This window comes from Globicephala melas, chromosome 2, assembly GCF_963455315.2.
Source record: "Globicephala melas chromosome 2, mGloMel1.2, whole genome shotgun sequence".
Lineage (NCBI taxonomy): Eukaryota > Metazoa > Chordata > Mammalia > Artiodactyla > Delphinidae > Globicephala > Globicephala melas.
The window spans coordinates 40,607,156-40,628,179 of NC_083315.2; the positions used below are offsets into that span (position 1 = coordinate 40,607,156).

General features: G+C 40.5%; 1 protein-coding gene across 1 annotated transcript in view; it reads right to left on the minus strand.

Annotated features, from left to right (window-relative positions):
• AGBL1 (AGBL carboxypeptidase 1) overlaps positions 1–21,024 on the minus strand; it is a 700,107-nt gene that overhangs the window by 528,604 nt on the left and 150,479 nt on the right. The window lies entirely within an intron of this gene.

Genomic DNA, 21,024 nt, shown 5'->3' on the forward strand with positions numbered 1-21,024 from the left:
CATTATACGCTCATTGTAATACATTAGCATAAGCTAAATGACACAGGCACCACCACGATGACAGTTCTGAGGCCAACCATCAAAGATCAAAAAGTGGGTGGGGCCCAATTCCTGGAAATCCCCACCCCTTCCCCAAAATAGTTGGAATACTCCTCCCACTCATTAGCCTATGAAATTACCCAGCCCATAAACGCTAACCACCCCATATTTTGAGGCCTCTCCCCTTCTGAGATGGCCCACACTCTGTCTGCGGAGTGTGTTTCTCTCTAAATAAATCCACTTCTTACCTGTCTCTTTTTGTCTCTCACTGAATTCTTTCTGTGATGAGACATCAAGAAACTGAGCTTGGGCTTCCCTGGTGGCGCAGTGGTTGAGAATCTGCCTGCCAATGCAGGGGACACGGGTTCGAGCCCTGGTTTGGAAAGATCCCACATGCCGCGGAGCAACTAGGCCCGTGCGCCACAACTACTGAGCCTGCGCATCTGGAGCCTGTGCTCCGCAACAAGAGAGGCCACAGGCCCGCGCACCACGATGAAGAGTGGCCCCCGCTCGCTGCAACTAGCGATAACCCACGCACAGAAACGAAGACCCAACACAGCCAAAATAAATAAATAAATAAATAATAAAAAAAAGAAACTGAGCTTTATTAGTCCTGAGACCAGGTGTGTGCTTTCAATTAAAAGAACATGGGTTCAAGTCCCAATCTGAGTTGCACAGTTTCATATCCATCATAACTTTCCTTGAACCTATCAGAGGTTAGTATCACAAAGCAGCTGAGTGAACCGAATTCCAAAGAGTGATATGTCCCAAAAGGAGAGACACACAAACTTTTCTACTTTGGTGGAGTATGAGAGAAAGGGATGCTGTAGAAGCAGTTAAAATTTTAAGAAATCCCTGAAAGCCCTGTGTGGGATAGTGAAACTGAGCAGGACCCTCTGGGTCCCTCCTGGACACAAAAGCCTTTCCCGTTTCCTATTTGGAGGATAAAGGCTTCAGCCTCCTAGACCTTCCCAGAGTTCCAAAGAGCAGATTCAAACAGTTGCTAATCAGGGAATGCAGAAACAAAGGAGGAACGATCAGGAAACTATAGTGCAGCAGTTAATGCAGGATCATGGTTCCTCCTCAAGGGATATACATAACAATATCTGAGTTCTTCTGCAGGAACTAAGGCCTCCACCCAGGTGGAGGATGGTAACTTCAGGCTGAACACAAGATTCCTGGAGCACCACCCCGTTACCTTACCACCAACCAATCAGAAGAAAGTTACATACCCTCCAGCCCTCACTCCAAACTTTGCCTGTAAAACCTGCTCTCCCAAAACCACAGGGGAGTCCGGAGTTGTTTAAAGCATGAGCCACCTGTTCTCTTTGCCTGGCACTGTAATAAACCTTTCTCTGCTCCAAACTCTGACGTTTCAGTTTGTTTGGACTCACTGTGCTTGGCCTCACTGTGCGTCAGACACACGAACTTGTGTTCGGTAACAACAGTGTATCAACTAGAATCCATCATATAAAAGGAGACTTCACACTCTGGAAACTTCTCCTTGGATCAGTTGCAGAACTTGGCCATAGGAAAGCCCACAAACACAGAGGCAGAGGCTAGCAGAAGGTGCTCAGCTGCTGCTGATGGACAGGCAAAAACAGCACTTCTTTCTTTAGCTCCCCTCACACAAAAAAAAACCTTAAACTGCCGTGAGAGGAACACCAAACCCTCTCACCCTCAGGACCCAGACTAATATCTCCTGTTTCTCGGGTAGGAGTAGATGCAAAAGTTGTCTGCCCCTGCGGGCAGAAACGAACATGGAGACATAGGCCCTCTGTAATGCAAACATGCTGTTGAAAGCTTATGGTGGAGGAGGAACACTGAGAACCCCTGCCCCCTGCACCCTAGACCCTACACTAATTACGTGATTAACAGCAGGCAGCACTGGAAGGAATTGAAGCCTGTGGCTCAATAAGAGTATGAGAAGAACAAAACCCACTCTTGAGCAGACTCACTACACCCTACACTGACAGAACAAGTATAAACGGTCTTGATCTCATTCTCTGATATTCTTCTATACATATGGAATATCCACCATTCAATCAAAAAAAAAAAAACCCCACTAGGCTGAACCAGGCTCAGAGAAGATTCAAATGTTGGAAATGATCAAGTAGGGACTTTTAAATAAATATGATATGTTAAAGGATCTCATGCAAAAGAAAGGAAACATAAATGAACAGCTGGGGGATTTCAGCAGGAAGGAGGAAACTACACAAAAGAGCCAAATGGTAATGCTATAAATGTTTAAAAATAATATTAGATATGAATTCTCTTGGTGGGCATACTGGAAGACTGGACAGGTAACAGAACAAACAGTGAATCTGAAGAAAGATCAATAAAATTATACAAAATTAAACAAGCAGGAAAAACAGAATGAAAGAAAAACAGAACAAAGCATTCAAGAGCTGTGGGACAAAACAAAAAGGACCCCATGCATGTAACTGGGGTCCCTGAATGAGAAGAGAGAACAAGGCAGAAGAAATGTTTAAAGAGATAAAGGCTGGAACTTTTCAAAAATCAATGAAAAAGAACAAATCACAGATGCAAGTAGCTCACAAAATTCTAAGCAGAATAAATGACACATACATACATACTTACATGCATACATGCATCACACCTATGTAGATTATAGTCAAACTGCTGAAAACCGAAGATAATGAGAAAATCTTGAGAGCAACCAGAAACAAATGAAACACTATGCAGGTAAAAGCAAACATAAGAATTATAGCATTCTTCTTCTTGGCAACTGTGCAAGCCAGAAGACATTGTAGAAACATCTTTTAATACACTGAAAGGAAAAAAATCTGTCAACCTAGAATTCTATACTCAGGAAAAAATGTCTTCCAAATAAATGAAACTATAAAGACTTTTTCATAAAAATAAAAGCTTAGAGAGTTTATTACCTGCATATATGCTATTGATACAAGAAATATTAAAGTTCTTCAAACCTCCCCCAAAAAAATTCCAAGTGAAAAATTGGATCTAAAATAAATAAATAAAATAGACCAGAAAAGGTAAAAATAAGTGATAATATGCATTAGTTTCTTATGGCTACTGTAACATATTACCACAAACTCGGTGGTTTAAAGCAATACAAATTTACTCTCTTACACAGCACTGGAGTCCAGAAGTATGAAATCAGTTTCACTGGGGCAAAACCAAGGTGTTGCCAAGATGATGCCCTAGAGGAGGCTCTAGGAAAGAGTCCTCTTCCTTGCCTTTTCTAGCATCTAGAGATGCATTCCTTGCATTCCTTGGATCATGAACCTTTCCTCCTTCTCCAAAGACGATAGTGGAACTTCCTCTCTCTTTGTGCCTTTGCTTCTGCCCCATGATGTCTTCTACTTGCAATCTCTGTCTGCCTCTCCCTTATAAAGATGTTGTGATGGCATTTAGGCCCCACCCAGGTAATCTAGGATAATCTCCTCATCTAGAGACCCTTAACTTAATCACATCTGCAAAGTCTTTGCCATATAAGGTATCCATTCACAGATTTCAGGGATTAGGGTATGAACATCTTGCGCAGCGATTATTCAGTCTACCACAGCATAAAACCACTTCTCAACTCATTTTTTGAGGCCAGCTTTATCCTGAATTGAAATCATACAAAGATATTGCAAGAAAAGAAAACCACTGACCAATATCCCTCATAAACATAGGGCAAAATGTATCCTGACCAAAGGGAGTTCCTCTCAGAAATGCCAAGATTGGAGGCAAGGCAATGGGGGGTAGTGGTTAAGAGCTTGGCCTCTGGAGCTAGAAATGCTAAGATGGGGTCAACAACTGAAAATCAAATACAATTCATCATACAAACAGGTTGAAAAAGAAAAATCATGGGATCATTCATTTATGATAAAAAATTCTCAGCAAACTAAAAATCAAACACAACTTTCTCAAGGACATCTATAAAAACCTACAAATAACACCATAGTTAATAGTAAAAACTAAATAATTTCCCAGACAATCAAGAACAGGGTAAATAATATCTCCTCTTACCACTTCTATTCAATATTATATTAGAGTTCCCGGGTAGTATTATAAGGCAAAAAAAGAAAAAGATATAAAATGTAAAACAAACAAGCAAGCAAAAATCCCTGTCTTTATTCACAGACAATTTGCATAAGTTATTTGCTAAAATTAAGAAAGAAAAAGAAAGAAACATGAGAAAAGCTACTAGAAGTAAAAATTACAGCAAAGTCATGGGACTCAAAGTTGATAACACAAAAATCAATTGTATTTTCATATACTAGCAATAAAAAAATGAAATTTAAAAACTATCATTTACCACAGCATCAAAAAGTGAAATACATGGGGCACTTCCCTGGTGGCACAATGGTTAAGACCCCGTGCTCCCCCCAATGCTCATTGCAGCACTATTTACAATAGCCAGGTCATGGACGCAATCTAAATGCCCATCAACAGATGAATGGATAAAGAAGATATGGTACATATATACAATGGAATATTACTCAGCCATAAAAAGGAACAAAACTGGGTCATTTGTAGAGAGGCAGATGAATCTAGAGACTGTCATACAGAGTGAAATAAGTCAGAAAGAGAAAAACAAACATCGTATATTAATGCATATATGTGGAACCTAGAAAAATGGTACAGATGAACCAGTTTGCAGGGCAGAGATAGAGATACACATGTAGAGAACAAACGTATGGACACCAGGGGGGAAAGTGGCGGGGGTGGTGGTGGTGTGATGAATTGGGAGATTGGGACTGACATGTATACACTAATATGTATAAAATGGATAACTAATAAGAACCTGCTGTATAAAAAATAAATAAAATAAAATTCAAAAAAAAAGAAGACCCCTTGCTCCCAATGCAGGGGGCCCAGGTTCAATCCCTGGTCCGGGAACTAGATCCCACATGCATGCTGCAACTGAGAGTTTGTGTGCCACAACTAAGGAGCCAGTGAGCTACAATTAAGGAGCCCATGAGCTGCAACTAAGGAGCCTGCCTGCTGCAACTAAGGAGGCCACGTGTTGCAACTATGAACCCATGTAACCAAATAAATAAATAAAAAGTGAAATATATGGGATACATCTAAAGATTACATATAAGAAGTTTACACTAAACACTGCATAACACTAAAGGGAAAAATTAAATAAGGCCTAAATAAATGGAGAGGTATATCATGTTCATGAGTAGGAAGACTCAATAATGTTAAGATTGCAATTCTTTGCAAATGTCAGAATCTCAACAGCTTTTTTGTTGAAGAAACAAAGAATGAACCTTTGTTCTTGATCCATGCCTCATAGTATACACTAAAATCAACTTGATATACACCTAAATGTAAAACCTAAAACTATAAATCTTCAAAGAAACAAGTTTTGACCTCAGTTTAGGCAAAGTTTTTTTAAGCTCAGCACTATTAACATTTTGGGGTGGGTTGAGAAGGGCTGTTTTGTGCATTGTGTGATGTTTAGCAGCATCCCTGGCTTCTACCCTCTAGATGACAGTAAGCATCCCCTGAGTTGTGACAACCCAAAGTATCTCCAGAGATGGCCAATTGTCTCCTGAGAGGCAGAAATGTCCCCAGCCAAGAACCACTGGGTTGAGTAAATGTTTATCTAGGATACACAGAGCAGTAACGCTACATTAATTAAAAAAAAATTTTTGAATGCCATCAAATTTTTAAATTTCCACTCTTTAGAAGACACCATTAAGAAAATGAAAAGCAAGTCAAGAGACTAAGAGAAAATATTTGCAAAACACATATCTGATGAAGAATCTGTATCCACAACAAATAAAGTCTCATAACTCAGTAGTAATATAAAAAAATCATATGAGAAAATGGGCAAAAATTTGAAGAAAACACTTCGATATCATTAATCAATAGGGAAATACAAAGTAAACTAAAATGAAATACTACTTCATACCTACTAGAATGGCAAACTTAAATAATTAAAATACGAAGTACCAGAAAGGATGCTGAGCCACTGGGACTGTGAGACACTGCTGGTAAGAATGCAAAATAGAACCACCACCTTGTAAAATAATCGGTCAGTTTCTTAGAAAATTAGACATACACTTACTTTATTTACCCAATATAAAAGAAAATATATGTCCACAAAAGACAACTATCTGAGCATTAATAGTTAGCTTTATTCACAATTACCAAACTGGAAACAATCTCCATGCCTGCCAATGGTGAGTGGATAAACAAACTTTGGTACATCCATTCAACAAAATAATCCTCAGTACTAAAAAGGAATGAACTACTGATTCATGCCAATAATGTGAATGAGTCTCATAAGCATTACACTAAGTGAAAGAGGATAAGAATGAAAGACCACATACTGTATGATTCCATTTATATGACTTTCAGGAAAAGGCAAAATTATAGGGACAGGCATCAGATCAGTAGTTGTCAGGGGCTTGGGATAGGAGAGTAGAATGACTGATTACAAATGAGTAAAAAAGAAAATTTTGAGGTGAAGAAAATATTGTGTATCTTTATGATAACGGTGGTTACATGACTATACACATTTTTTCAAAATTCATCAAACTCTACACTAAAAAAGAGTCTGTTTTCTGTCTTGAAGTATACCTCAATAAACCTAATCCTAAAAAAATGACCATACAAGTATCAATAATCTCTACAAAAGACTACAGGGAAAGATCAAGCAGTAGATTAGACATATACACATATATTCTATACTGAATTTATAAATGAAACTACCCAGTAGGAAAAGTGTCATTTCAAAAAAATTCAGATAAAATAGGTAAGAAAATCCAAATGACCCCTAGCTATATAAAAAGACACTTAACATCACTAGCCATGAGGGAAATGCTTATTAAATCATAGTGTGATACTATTTCACATGATAGACTGGCAAAAATTAAAGTCGGACAATACCAAGTGATATTATAGGCACCTTCAAAGACTGCTAGTGGGAGTATAAATTGGAACGACCATCCTAGAAAACACTGGCATTACCAACTTAACGTAAGTATACCCTATTTCGTTTGTAATAGCGACAAACAGAATAACAGAATAGAAATATTCTAATTAGCCATCAACAGTAAAATGGATAGATTGACCTAAGTTGATACATGGGAGTATTATACAGTCACAAAAATGAATGACTTAGATCTCAACTCCTACATGTCATGTGGTTCAGTCTCAAAGTTTTTAACAAAATAAACCAATCACAATACTATATATATATATATATATATATACACACACACACACACACATATATATGCTGTATACATACATATACAGTATGCTTCCATTTACCTAAAGCTCCAAATAGGCAAACTCAGCAGTAGGTTGTTTAGGGATATATAAATGTGATTTTTAAATATAAAGAAAAGCAAGAGACAATTTAGCACACAATCCAGGATGGTAGTTACTTTAAGGCAGAAATAGTGGGGAGTCACAGGAATAAGGGTTACAGGGTCTAAAATATGGATAATGCTGTATTTCTTAAATTGGGTATTATATACCTTGTGTCCATTTTATTTTCTTTAATCTTTCTTTAACCTTTATTTTCTTTAATTTATGTTATGTTATCTTTCTTTAATATTTATTTTCTTTAATTTATGTTATATGAATTCTTTTATAAGTATTGCATTTAAAATAAAGCACTTTGTCTTATTATAAAAGACCTGGATTCCAATTTCTGGCTCCATATTTAATAGCTATGCAACCAGGCACAAGTCACTTTAACTCACTGGGCCTTACTTCCATCATCTTTAAAATGGGAATTTTTCCCTAACACATTAATTTCACAAGTATAAAGGAAAAGATTATTATACTAGACTCTATGAAAGTTAAGCAAAAAAAGTTAACAAATTTAAAAAGAAGCGACAGGCTAGGAAAAAACATCAGCCACTCAATGTCCTAGGCTTAGAACAATGATCAATACTTAATAAACACTAAATAAATCAATTAATGATTAACAAAGAAGAATATTTCTAATATATAAAGAGCCCTTAATAAATCATTTAGAAGAAGACAAAGCATCTAATAAAATAATAGACAAATGATTTTTAAAATTAAGCAATTTAAAAGGAAGATACATAAATGACATTTAAAAATATGGACCATTTGAGTTATGCTCAAAGAAACTCAAATTGAAATAACACTGAAATGGTGTTTTGAGAGAGGGAGATTAATTTTTTTAACTAACAGGTAGGAACATGTAGAAGACTAGTAAACCTATTGTTGGTTGGTCCCTGGAGGAAAATAATCTCCTATACTTTTTGTGGGAGTGTAACTTGGTAATGCAAGGTTGTCAATTCTCAGAATTCATGGGGAAGAGATTTGGACTTCCATGGGACAGAATTGTCAGGAAGGCTAATTTAAGTTCATTTCGTCTAAATTTCAAGACTCAGCATGCATGAGTTCATGTGTTTATGTGAGTGTGTATGTGCATGTGTGTATGTGTGTGTGTTTGTGCACTGGAGAAAAACATGAAACTGTTAACAGCAATTGCTTAAGGAATAGTAATATGAGAAATATATGGTTAATTTCATGTTTTACTCTAACATATCAATTTTTAAATAAGGATGATATGTTAACATTTAAATTTTTTTAATTAATTTTAATTTTTAATTAAATTTTAGTTTAAATTTTAAACATGAATTACGAATATAGTTGGAGACACTCAAAAAATAATAGGACAGACTCAGGTACCTACCCATCCAGATTTAAAAGCTGTTAACTTTTGGTTATATTTTCCCTAGAACTCTTTTTCTTTAAGAAATACAAACTCCCCAAAAGATTTAAAACCCATTTCCCTTTCTGCTCCTCCATCTTCAGATGGAATCACTATTTTGCATCTGGTGTTATCTTTTTTCAGCACGGTTTTATACTTTTTCTATACACGTTAAGTATCCATAAACAAGAAAATGTATTGTCCTGTTATATTAAAACGATAGGTAATTTTAATAAAAAATTCATGGTCATATTGTGAGGCTTCCATGAAATATATGAATCAGAGTACAATCTGGTTAGCGCAGCCTGGTAATCTGAGTTTGAGTATTTTTGGAACTGGCAGTGGTGGTGACCCACACTTGAGAACATGTGTTGGTAGGTAGAGAAGCCTTTGCATCTGAGGCTAGAAGACAAGCGAGGAGTTTGGGTTAGGTTTTCATGTCTTAGTTGCAGGGACTCTGAGAGAGAAAAACATCTGAATAATGGAGACATGGGTTGTCATCTGGTCCCTGCCCAGGCTGTGAAGAAGGAGTTTCTTTCATAGGAAACTTAGGGAGCTTTGGTGCCAAGCAACACTGAGGTGTGGTACAGAGTTTTGGAGAATGCTAATCCACCCACCACCCCATCTTTTTTTTTTTTTTTTTTGTGGTACACGGGCCTCTCACTGTTGTGGCCTCTCCTGTTGTGGAGCACAGGCTCTGGACGTGCAGGCTCAGCGGCCATGGCTCACGGGCCCAGCCGCTCCGCGGCATGTGGGATCCTCCCAGACCGGGACACGAACCCGTGTCCCCTGCATCGGCAGGCGGACTCTCAACCACTGTGCCACCAGGGAAGCCCCCACCCCCCCCATCTTTACATGAAATCCAGCAACTCTCTGAAAACCCAGCAATGGCAGTAGCAAGAGTCCTTTTAGTAGCTGCAAGGACAGCAGACAACCACCAAAAGAAGCCTAAGCATCAAGGAAGAATGCACGCGCCCATAAGGGTGACTGTAACCAATGGCTACTTTATGAGTACAACTGAGGCTACCCGTGGGTACCCCAAGAAATACCTAGGAAAGAAGTAACTTTTCAGGAGAGGTTTAAAGGCCCTGAATTGTGAGTAGAAGAATAGATGCAAAATTTTCATTTATTTGCTCAATAAATATTGAGTGTGCACCAGTTTTGTGCAGGAACTGTTAGTTCCCAGAGATACAAGAGTGGAAAAATACAGCATATAATCTGTGCCCTCATGGAGCCCAGTAATAGGGGCTATGAAGAAAATAGAACAAGGTATGTGATAATGAGGTTCTGAGTGAGGGAACATTACATATGGTGACCCGGGAAGGCTTCCTCAATCTGAGCCAGGATAACATACGACAAGAAGAAATCAACCATGCCAAGTTATGGAAGAAAAGTATTCCACTCGAGGGAACAGCAGATGCAGAGGCCCAAGGGATATAATTAAGTTGCTATGTTCAAGGAACAGAAAGATTAGTGTGGCTGAGGGTACAAAGTGGTAAAGGGGTAAGATACAAAACAAGAGGGGCATGCAGGGTCTTGCAGAGGCATAAGATTTAGATTTTACTAAAATTACAAGGGTTATTAATATTAACATGACCACATGTGTACTCACACATTGGAGAAGCCTAGAACATATTACTTGTAGCATAAAAAAATATTTTTACATATAGGGAATTGCATCTCGAAGATAGAGGATTTTCTCTCATTACTACACAGCGGAAAGAGGTCATAGAATTTGGGGCTTAGGATTAAGAGGCTTAAGATTCAGAGAGTTTGGGGATAAATCTGAGCTTTACTCTTACTAACCATAGGAATTTTTAGGGCCTCAATTTTATCATCGAAAATTGGACACCATAAATTGTAATTCTTTTTTTTTCTTTACCTCAGAGTTGTTGTGTGGAACAGTTAATCACATGTAAACACTCTGTAAACAGTTAATTCCCTTAAAAAGATATAAATTGTTATATCTCATGAACATATTTATAGGACAGAATGTTTGGCACTGATTCTGATGAAATATATGTTTCTGCTACAGTAACCACATATAGTCAATTTTTAGTATCCTTGTTAATTGAGAAAATTATTCAGGTAATGCAAACTTTGTTTTATTTCCCTCTGAAATAGATTATATTTTATAGAATATTGGCTTTATAATTATGTTTAGCCTGAGTTCTTATATATTTTGCAGGCCTCTGGAAATGAACATTCCCGAAACTGAACTCAGTATCCGTCCACCACAGTCTTACTCTCTCATATATTCTTCTGTTGGCATTAAACGGTGCACCCATCACCCAAAGGAGAAATACTTCAACCCCTTCCCCTTTATCCGTACTCCCAATCAATCGCCAAGACCTCTCACTTGTAACTTAGACATGTCACCTATATTTAGACCCTTCCCTCCCATTTCCACAGACTTACCTTCCTTGGGAACCTCATCGTCCAGATAGAGGACTAACAGTTGTTATCATTTCTTTTTTTTTTTAACAGCTTTATTGGAGTATAATTACTTTACAGTGTTGTGTTAGTTTCTGCTGTATAACAAAGTGAATCAGCTATGTGCCAGGCACTGTTCTAAGTCCTCTACAAGCTTCCGATTGCCACATGAAGAAGGTACTATTGTTATCTGCAATTTATAAATGGGGCGTGGAGTATTGAAGCATCTTTTCCAAGGTCATGAAGCTGCTAAATGGCAGAGTCAAGATTAGAACCCCTGTGAGTCTGAATCTAGGGTCTAAGCACTTAAGAACTCCTCTGTGCTGGGCAACATGTCACCATGTTCTCACTCCAGACTTCCCCCACATTGCTGCCATAAAATCTTCCTCCAAAACAAATCTGATCTTGTCGTTTCTCTGCTTTTAATAACATCCTGTTCGCTCATCACTGCCTTCGGGAGAAAGTAACATGAAAAATAAGGTTCTTTACCACTCAGCCCAAATTACCTTTCCCACCTTATGGTCTGACCCTATAATCAATCTACCATCCTGTAGTCCTGGCACCCTGAGATGTCCACAGCATCATTTCCAGGTCTCCCTGTCTCTGCAAAAGCTATTTTCCTACTTGAAAAGATACTCCTCCACTTCTCTGCAAGTAGCAGTCTGACTTCAAGAAGAAGATCATATGGCATTGGCAGTGAACCTCAGTTTCATCATTATAAAATGGGCGTCGTAACTACACTCTTCCTCAACTCACAAGGGAACTATAAGGACAAAATGATATATTACGTAAAAACTTTGTAAGAGTAGACTACATGATTGGGTATAAGCAAAACTATTCAACTGTAAGGTTTTACAGTTTTTCCCATCCCCCGCCTCCAACCAGCCTTGGAAGGAGAAAGAATTCTTAACCTTCCTTTTCTTGGAGTGACTGGGCCAAAATGGGAAGTAAAAAGGAGGTACTCAACTGGTCTAAATGTCATAGCTTTGAGGGTTTGTACTGAAAAAAGGTGGGATTACTGTGAACCACTATTTGTGTGTGCAGACTGATAATAGTAAGATGGAGGAGGAAAGATGAATTTACCATGGTTTGAATGGGTTTTACATACTCCCCCTTTCATGTTTTCTGAAGAAAGATTCAAATAGTTCTTAAAATGGTTTTGGGATTCTCCACTGAGTTTTCTTTGAAAGCAAAGATGTGTCAATATAGGATCATTGTGCACATGGGATTTACACAGCTTCCCCTCGTGGTTACCCCTTTGATTCTACCATGAAGACAAATGCTCTCTTTTCTGTGCTTCCACTGAACTTTGTTCTGGTATAACTTGCTGTACCATAATGATCTGTTAACATGACTGTCATGCACAAATACATACACACACACAATGCCAATCACGGGTGTCTCAATGATTAGGATCACATACTAGTCATCTCTGTATTCCTAATATCTACCATGGTTCCTAGCCCTGGTTCCCTGAAGAGATGGAAATCTCAAAACAAGAAAAGGGTACAATTCAGTTTTTCTAATTCTAAATCATTTTATTAAAAATTTCCATAGAGAGGTCTTTTCATACTCTTGTAGTTCTTTTTTTTTTTTTAGTTCTAACATTTCTCAGAAGCAGTGCTTTACAAAAAAAGAAAAGCGCATGATTTAACCAGGAGACGAGAGGTCTGAGGTCTAGAACCCCATCTGCCATCAATCAGCAAGGTGACCGAGACAGGTCAGTTCATGCTCCTGACCTTCAATCCCTCACTAGCAATTGAGGTATCTGGACTCCATAGTCTTTACAGATGTTCAAGCTCTAGAATTCAATGATCCCTTAATAATACTTGGCTCCACGTGCCTCTGGGGGTAGGGGGCATAAAAGAAACAGGAATTCCCAGGAGTGAGAGGTTTCCACTTTGGGTTTCTGTCTTCCTTGGATCACTACTGTCCCTTCACCCTCTCGCCACGGGAAAGTTCTGTTCTTCATACCTGATCAGGTGTCTCAGAAAGAGACAAAGGCCAGAAAGGATGGAAAATGATTTGAAAAGAAGCCAAAAGGGGAATTCTGTAACTGTGTATTTTTCCATTCCGTTTTAATTTAAAACCACTTACAAGTGACAACTCCCAACCCAAGGCAGATGCCGTGGGGTAGCTCATTACACCCTTGGGACTCCGTGTAAATCTTTTTTTCTGAGAACAGCTATTGTCTTCCAAGGAAAAGCTTTTAGCATAATGTCAAGCTGAATAGAACACTGCTTTCGTAAGAATATTTTTAAGTAAAAGAACAAGAGAAAGGTATTCTTTCACAACTGCAAACGCAGCCTCCTGCTTCCTCCACCTCAGGCCCCCTAGAAAGAACAGTATGTGAGCCACAGGAGGCTGAGGCAGTGCCATGAGATTACCTCACCTCCTGACACATAGGAAGGTTACACTCTGCTCTTTCAGGTTACAATAAATGCAGGGTGGAGGTGTCTCTGAGGGCAAAAATAGCAGACCCAGCCCCCTTCCATCCACCTTTGTTGTTTCTTGGCTTCTCACCAGCCAGTGAGTCAGTCAGCCACTCTTCACCTGGAGAATGAGAGTTTCTAATAAGAGAATGACATTTGCCGTCGGAAAATTCCCACAAATTAGTTCCCCTTTAGGTCGTTCTTGAGGATGGTCAAGACAATACTGCTATAGGGTCTGGATGGATAGATATCCAAAGGGGAAAAGAATGAGCAAAAAATGCTCCTGAGAAAAAAATGAAGCATCCATCACAGAGCTGTAGTTCCCCAAACTAAAAAGGAACTCAACTTTCCCTGGACTGAAATGGTTACTGAAAATGTGAAGGACCTCCCTGGTGGTCCAGGGTTTAAGACTCCATGCTTCCACTGCAGGGGGCGCAGGTTCGATCCCTGTTCGGGGAACTAGGATCCTGCATGCCGCAGAGCATGGCCAAAAAAACAAACAAAAATGTAAAAAAGATTTAAAAAAAAAAAAAAAGTGAGGTGATGGGGGAAATGTGGAGGAAATAGAAAATGTAACAAAATGATGACGGTCTTTAATAAGCTGTGTGTTTGATTGTGTGCATTTCTGGGGAATTTCCCAGTGATAGCAGACCCTAAGGAGGGGGGACATTCTGGAACTGTGGGGTGAAGACCTGGGATCTCCTCCTTGAGTAACCACTTACCATGGGGCCTCAGGCTGGTTATTTACCCTTAGTGAAGCTTACCTTGGCCATCTGCAAAATGGAGATAATGACAAGTACATGGAGACCCATGACAGCAAAGGCAGCACTTGTGCCAAAAGCAGGAAGCAGGCCTGAGCTGGAGAATGGCTGAGCCTTGGTAAAGGTAGAACTACTCTCCCTTCTAGGTTTTTCATCCACCTCCACTAGGGTTTAAGGAAACAATGCTCCCCACCCCAAGGCTTTTTCTTCCTTCTGAATTGTTCGCTAGTTCTGCGTAAATTCAGTAACTTTTCTCAGTTCAAATCCAAAAAGCACACACGTGCATACACACACACACACACACATATACACCGTTCCTGAAGAGTACACAAACTAAAGAAAATACGACTTCTCAATTCTTTACTTGGAAGTTGCATATTCAAAGGCTCTGCTAATCAAAGTACCTCTTGACATACGACGTGTGAAAGGATTTAACTAGGCTAAGTGCAATGATGCCAGAACACCATTAACCAATGGAGAGCAGTCTCACAAAGCACTAGAATCCACATCCTGGATGGATCTTGCCTACCAAACCTACCCCCAGACCTGCTCATCCGTTGCCTTCTATTCCAACCTGTTGGAGCCTGTATCCCATCTTCCTGGATTCTATTCACTCCTCACTTACTCTCTGCTCTGCAAACTTCAACAGGGTTCCTTTGACCTCTGGAATCCTACTGGTTAAGAAGGGCCTGGACTTTCTAATTCCTTAATGCCTCATCCACTGAGAGTCTCTGATGCTAGGATGAGCCATTTATCCTTTGGTAACAGCTCCCTTTTATCATGTTTCTTCCATTATGGCATCAATGACAATCTCTCAGAGAAATTCCCTTTTCACTGTCCCACTGAAAAGGGCAGAAAGTGACTCTGCTCTTGGTGACCTGCCAGCATTTTGGCTCTGAGGGCTCAGATCTACAAGTGTAAAGTGTGCCTTCTCTCTTAGGACCATTGTGAGAAGGCACCTGCCCTCAATTCCCGGGAGACCAATAAAGCATACGCCAGGCAAATCTGGGTACTACTGAACCGGAAATATATTTATCAAGAAGGTAAGGCTAAATGTTTCCAGGAAAATATCTTTTTTTACAAATGCTTTTGAAGAATAAATCAAACCAAATGAATCCTTCCAGGAGACTCTCTGGAGCCCAGACCCTAGGAAGGACTAAAAGTAATCAATAAACTGTTCTGAACAATCCCCTGGTCAGACTTTAGGCCAGACCACTGGGGAATCAGTCTCCAGCAGGGGCTTTCTCCCAGGGCCCCGTAGCCATGCTCTTATCTCCTGGGGTTCTAAAATAAAACTGAAGCGATAATCCTGCACAGTGGAAAGAAAGTCTTTCAGTGAACAAAACCTCCTTATGAGAGGTGAGTGGCAGCCACTGAGTCGGAAACTAGCCAAATCACAGCTAAATACAACTGCAAACTGAAGCTGGCCTGGTCCCTGGGAGGGAGGAAGTGGGTAAGACAATTGAAGTTCAGCTGCAGGGAAGCTTGGAGGCAGGAGAGTCTTGAGCTGCTGGCTCATTTGCTATTTTCTTGTCCTAAAACAATGCGTCATATTTTGCAGTTCGAAGAAAGTTAAGTGGTTTATTTCTGATTTATAGGCATGTTTAATTGCATTTTGGAGGGTAGGTGATGTTCATATTGTGTGTTTTTTTTAATTTTTATTCATTTATTTATTTATTTTTAAGAAACACAGCAATGGCCTGGGTTCAGGTATGTACTGAAACCTGCTAAACAGATTTTTGATTCTGCAGCCCGTCTGGGACTATGTTCCCAGCACTGAGGGCCAAGACATGCAATCGCAGCTCTGTGCTGGGATCTGAGGGGTCTGGAGGTTCTGAATCTTCCCTCCCTCTTTCCTTCCTGCCACAGTGTCTGAAACATCCACCATGAAAATGCCTCCTTTGGGTTAGGAGAGGAAAATAAAATTCACTGTGAGCAAGAAGTGGGTAATACATTCATTTGTGGTCAATTTAGTGTGAGTTGCTTTAACAACTAAGCTAGCTTGCAATAGTGTGAGGACATAGAACAGGGAGGAGAGGAAGTTCTGGATCACAGAGGAGCCTGCATAGTGATGCTGAATACCTGTTCTGATGACTGCATGAGCACATTTCTTGTGTGTATGGACCCAGGAATCAGAAAAAGAAAATCAGAAATCAGGCACCACCACTGACTGTGGTATTTAACCTCCCTGAGTCCCACTTACCTCATTTGTAAAAATGGAGAGTCCCGAATTCAGCCCCATTATGAAAGATACCAATCAGCTACATAACCGATAACACATAAGACTTTCAGAGTACGTGCAAAATAGGTTGGAACTCTTCGTATATACTTAGAAGTAAAGGACAGTAGCATGCGAAGGGCACTAGCCTTTTCACTTTTTAGCTACATGACCTTAGATTAGTCCCAGGACCGGCTACTCGATGTGAGGGCCCATTGCAAAATGAAAATGCAAAGCCCCTCCTTCAAAACTTTTAAGATTTTCAAGTTGGTGACAGAAGAACATTAAACGAAGTTCAAGGCCCTTCTAAGCATGGGACCTGTGCAACTGTACAGCTGACACACCTATAATGACATCCCTCATTAGTCTTTTCTCCTCAGGATTCAGCTCAACGATTGTCACTTGCAAGTCAATTATGCCAAAAAGAAAATGAACAGCATTCATTTCACCACTATCTGGGTCCTCTCCATGCCTGCCCATCTTGAGATGAACAACTGCTGACATGTTGGTACACATTTAAGACAGAACACTGTAATGATGCACGAGAGGGAGGTAGAAGATAGGTGGGGCCCAGGCTGAGCAGCTGCAACCAGTCACCGGTTGAAACTTAGAGATAAGATACTAGCAGGAGCATCAGGTCTTGATTGGGTGAAAGACAAATCGACCACATTTTTTTCATTCTTGTGGTCAAGGGGATTTCCCAGCCTGCACATGCACAGAGAAGGTCCTCAGTCTAGCGAAGGGGTCAAAGGGAGAAAGAAACACCAGTCCACAACATCTCCTGTCAAACCCCCCAGAAACCTTCATGCTGGAATCCATCTTGGCTGAGAGATGTGTATGCCACCAGGAAGGACCCTGAGTCAGGGCAAATATGGGCACAAGCAAGATGGTTGGCCAGAGACAACCAGAAGACTGCTCCCATATAAGCAATCTAAGTCACCTTTATTGGGAGCAACTCACTCCGCGAGTTTGCCCATGTGGTTTGCTTCTAATAAATGCTTTATCTGTTTCACAATCTTGGTCTCTTTACTGAATTATTTCTTCAAAGATGACAAGAACCGAGGTCCTGCTTCCAGCCATCTCACCACCACCACCCAGAATCACCACACCAGAATCAAGAGTATACATTTATTATTACCGATCTTAGACCATAAGCAGAAACCAGCCTCCTCTGATTCATATGAAGGTGTGCTAAGAGATATCTTTTCTTTTTTTTAACTGAACTATTTTGGAGTGCCAAATTACTTAGGGGCTTTTACTATGTTTCAAGTCCTCTCCTTATAGTAAGAATGATCTCTGTGGTTATAATATCAACAAAAGCACCATTGTCAGCATAAATAAAAATGCAAAAACAGCTCCATGTCATAATTACACATTGGGTACCACTCAGCTCCTATTCAGAAACTGAGCCTGAACAATGAAGACATACATAGATCTACTTTCTTAAATAAATTATTGTTCTATGAAGGTTACCCTGGAAGGATTACTGTCTCTAACTTCCAAGAACTTCTCATTTGCAAGAGAAGGACTTGGCAAGTGTTACAGAAGTTGCTCTCAAAAGCATAAAACACATAAGAGAATTTTTAGAAAATCCAATATCATTCATTAAAGCATTTTAAGGTCTTATTAATTCAGATGGGATAATCGGTTGTTGATTAGCCAGACAGTTAAGCATTCATTGTCATATGCTGATGAACTGTGAGAAAGTACATTTCCTATCCACCAAAGATTCACCTAATGCAGTTAGCACTTCATCAGGCAAGGATGCATCTGGATAAATTAGCTAGATCTTTATTCCCCAGTCTTTTCTTTCATCTCCCAAACTTTTCCTTAATGAAATCTATTCCTCATTCTGCTTGGTCGAACACTATATCAGGAGCCAACTTTAAAAGGTGGCTAGCAGCGGGACCTTCAACATGGCGGAGTAAGATGCGGAGATCACCATCCTCCCCACAAATACATCAGAAATACATCTGCACGTGGAACAGCTCCTACAGAATACGTACTGAACGCTGGCAGAAGACCTCAGACTTCACAAAAGGCAAGAAAATCCTCATGTACCTCGGTAGGGCAAAACAAAAAACAGAGACAAAAGAATAGGGACGGGACCTACACCTCTGGGAGAGAGCTAGAAGGAGGAAAAGTTTCCACACACTAGGAAGCCCCTTCACAGGCGGAGACAGGGTGCCAGTGGGGGGAAGCTTCGGAGCCATGGAAGAGAGCACAGCAACAGGGGTTCAGAGAGCAAAGTGAAGAGATTCCCACACAGACTGGTGCCGACCAGCACTCACCAGTCCGAGAGGCTTGTCTGCTCACCCGCTGGGGTGGGTGGGGGCTGGGAGCTGAGGCTCAGTCTTCGGAGGTCAGATCCCAGGGAGAGGACTGGGGTTGGCTGCGTGAACACAGCCTGAAGGGGGCTAGTGCGCCACAGCTAGCCAGGAGGGAGTCCAGGAAAAAGCCTGGAACTGCCTAAGACGCAAGAGACCATTGTAACGGGGTGCACAAGGACAGGGGATTCCCACCCTGTCTGCCCACAGAAGGCAGAGCACCACCTAAATGAGATCCAGAGGTGGGCACAAGCCATGGCTATCAGCTCAGACCCCAGAGACGGGCATGAAATGCTAACACTGCTGCTGCAGCCACCAAGAATCCTGTGTGCAAGCACAGGTCACTATCCTCACACCCCCACCCCCATGCCAGGAGCCTGTGCAGCCCACCACTGCCAAGGTCCCATGATCAAGGGACAACTTCCACAGGAGAACACACACTGTGCCTCAGGCTGCTCCAATGCCACGCTGGCCTCTGTTGCCTCAGGCTCGCCCCACATAACCATTATAAATATCATACCCCTCCTTCACCTGGGCATGAGTGAGCCAGAGCTCCCTAGTCAGCCGCTGTTTTAATCCCATCCTGTATGGGTGGGAATAGATGCCTGAGGGTGACCTACATGCAGAGGTTGGGCCAAAACCAAAGCTGAACTCCAGGAGCTGTGTGAACAAAGAAGAGAAAGGGAAATTTCTCTGTGCAGCCTTAGAAGCAGCGGATTAAATCCCCACCATCAACTCGATATACCCTGCATCTGTGGAAGACCTGAATGGACAACAAATCATCCCAAACTTGAGGCAGCAGACTTTGGGAACAACTGCAGACTTGGGGTCTGCTGTCTATGACTGATTTGTTCCTGGTTTTTATGTTTATCTTACTATAGTTTTCAGCGCTTGTTATCATTGGTGGATCTGTTTATTGGTTTGGCTGCTCTCTCCTTTTTTAAATTTTTATTATTTTTTTTATTTTAATAATTTTTTTTCTTTTTTTCTCCCTTTCCTTCCGAGCCGTGCGGCTGACAGGGTCTTGGTGCTCCGGTTTCATGTCAGGCCTGAGCCTCTAAGGTGGGAGAGCGGAGTACAGTACATTGGGAGACATCCCAGCCCCATGAAATATCAATCCACGAAAGCTCTCCCAGAGATCTCCATCTCAATGCTAAGACCCAGCTCCACCCAAATGCCAGCAAATTACAGTGCTGGACACCCCATGACACTCAACTAGCAAGACAGGAACACAAGACCAGCCATTAGCAAAGATGCAGCCTAAAATCATACTAAGTTCACAGACACCCCAAAACACATCACAAGATGTGGCCCTGCCCACCAGAAAAACAAGATCCAGCCCCACCAACCAGAACACAGGCATCAGTCCCCTCCACCAGGAAGCCTACACAAGCCACTGAACCAACCTCACCCACTGGGGTCAGACACAGAAAACAACGGAAACTAAGACCCTGCAGCCTGCAAAAAGGAGACCACAAACACAGTAAATTAAACAAAATGACAAGACAAGGAAATATGCAGCAAATGAAGGACCAAGGGAAAAACCCACCAGAACAAACAAATGAAGAGGAAATAGGCAGCCTACCTGAAAAAGAATTCAGAGTAATGATAGTAAAAAGCATACAAAATCTTGGAAACAGAATGCGGAAAATACAAGAAATGTTTAACAAGGACCTAGAAGAACTAAAGAGCAAATAAAAAATGATGAACAACACAATAAATGAAATAAAAAATTCTCTAGAAGGAATTAATAGCAGAATAACTAAGGAAGAAGAACGGATATGTGACGTGCAAGATAAAATAGTGGAAATAGCCACTGCAGAGCACAATAAAGAAAAAAGAATGAAAAGAATTGACGACAGTCTCAGAGACCTCGGGGACAACATTAAACATACCAACATTCAAATTTTAGGGGTCCCAGAAAAAGAACACAAAAAGAAAGAGTCTGAGAAAATATTTGAAGAGATTATAGTTGAAAACTTCCCTACCACGGGAAAGGAAATAGTCAACCAAGTCCAAGAAGCGCAGAGAGTCCCATACAGGATAAATCCAAGGATAAACATGCCAAGACACATATTAATCAAGCTATCAAAAATTAAATACAAAGAAAAAATATTAAAAGCAGCAA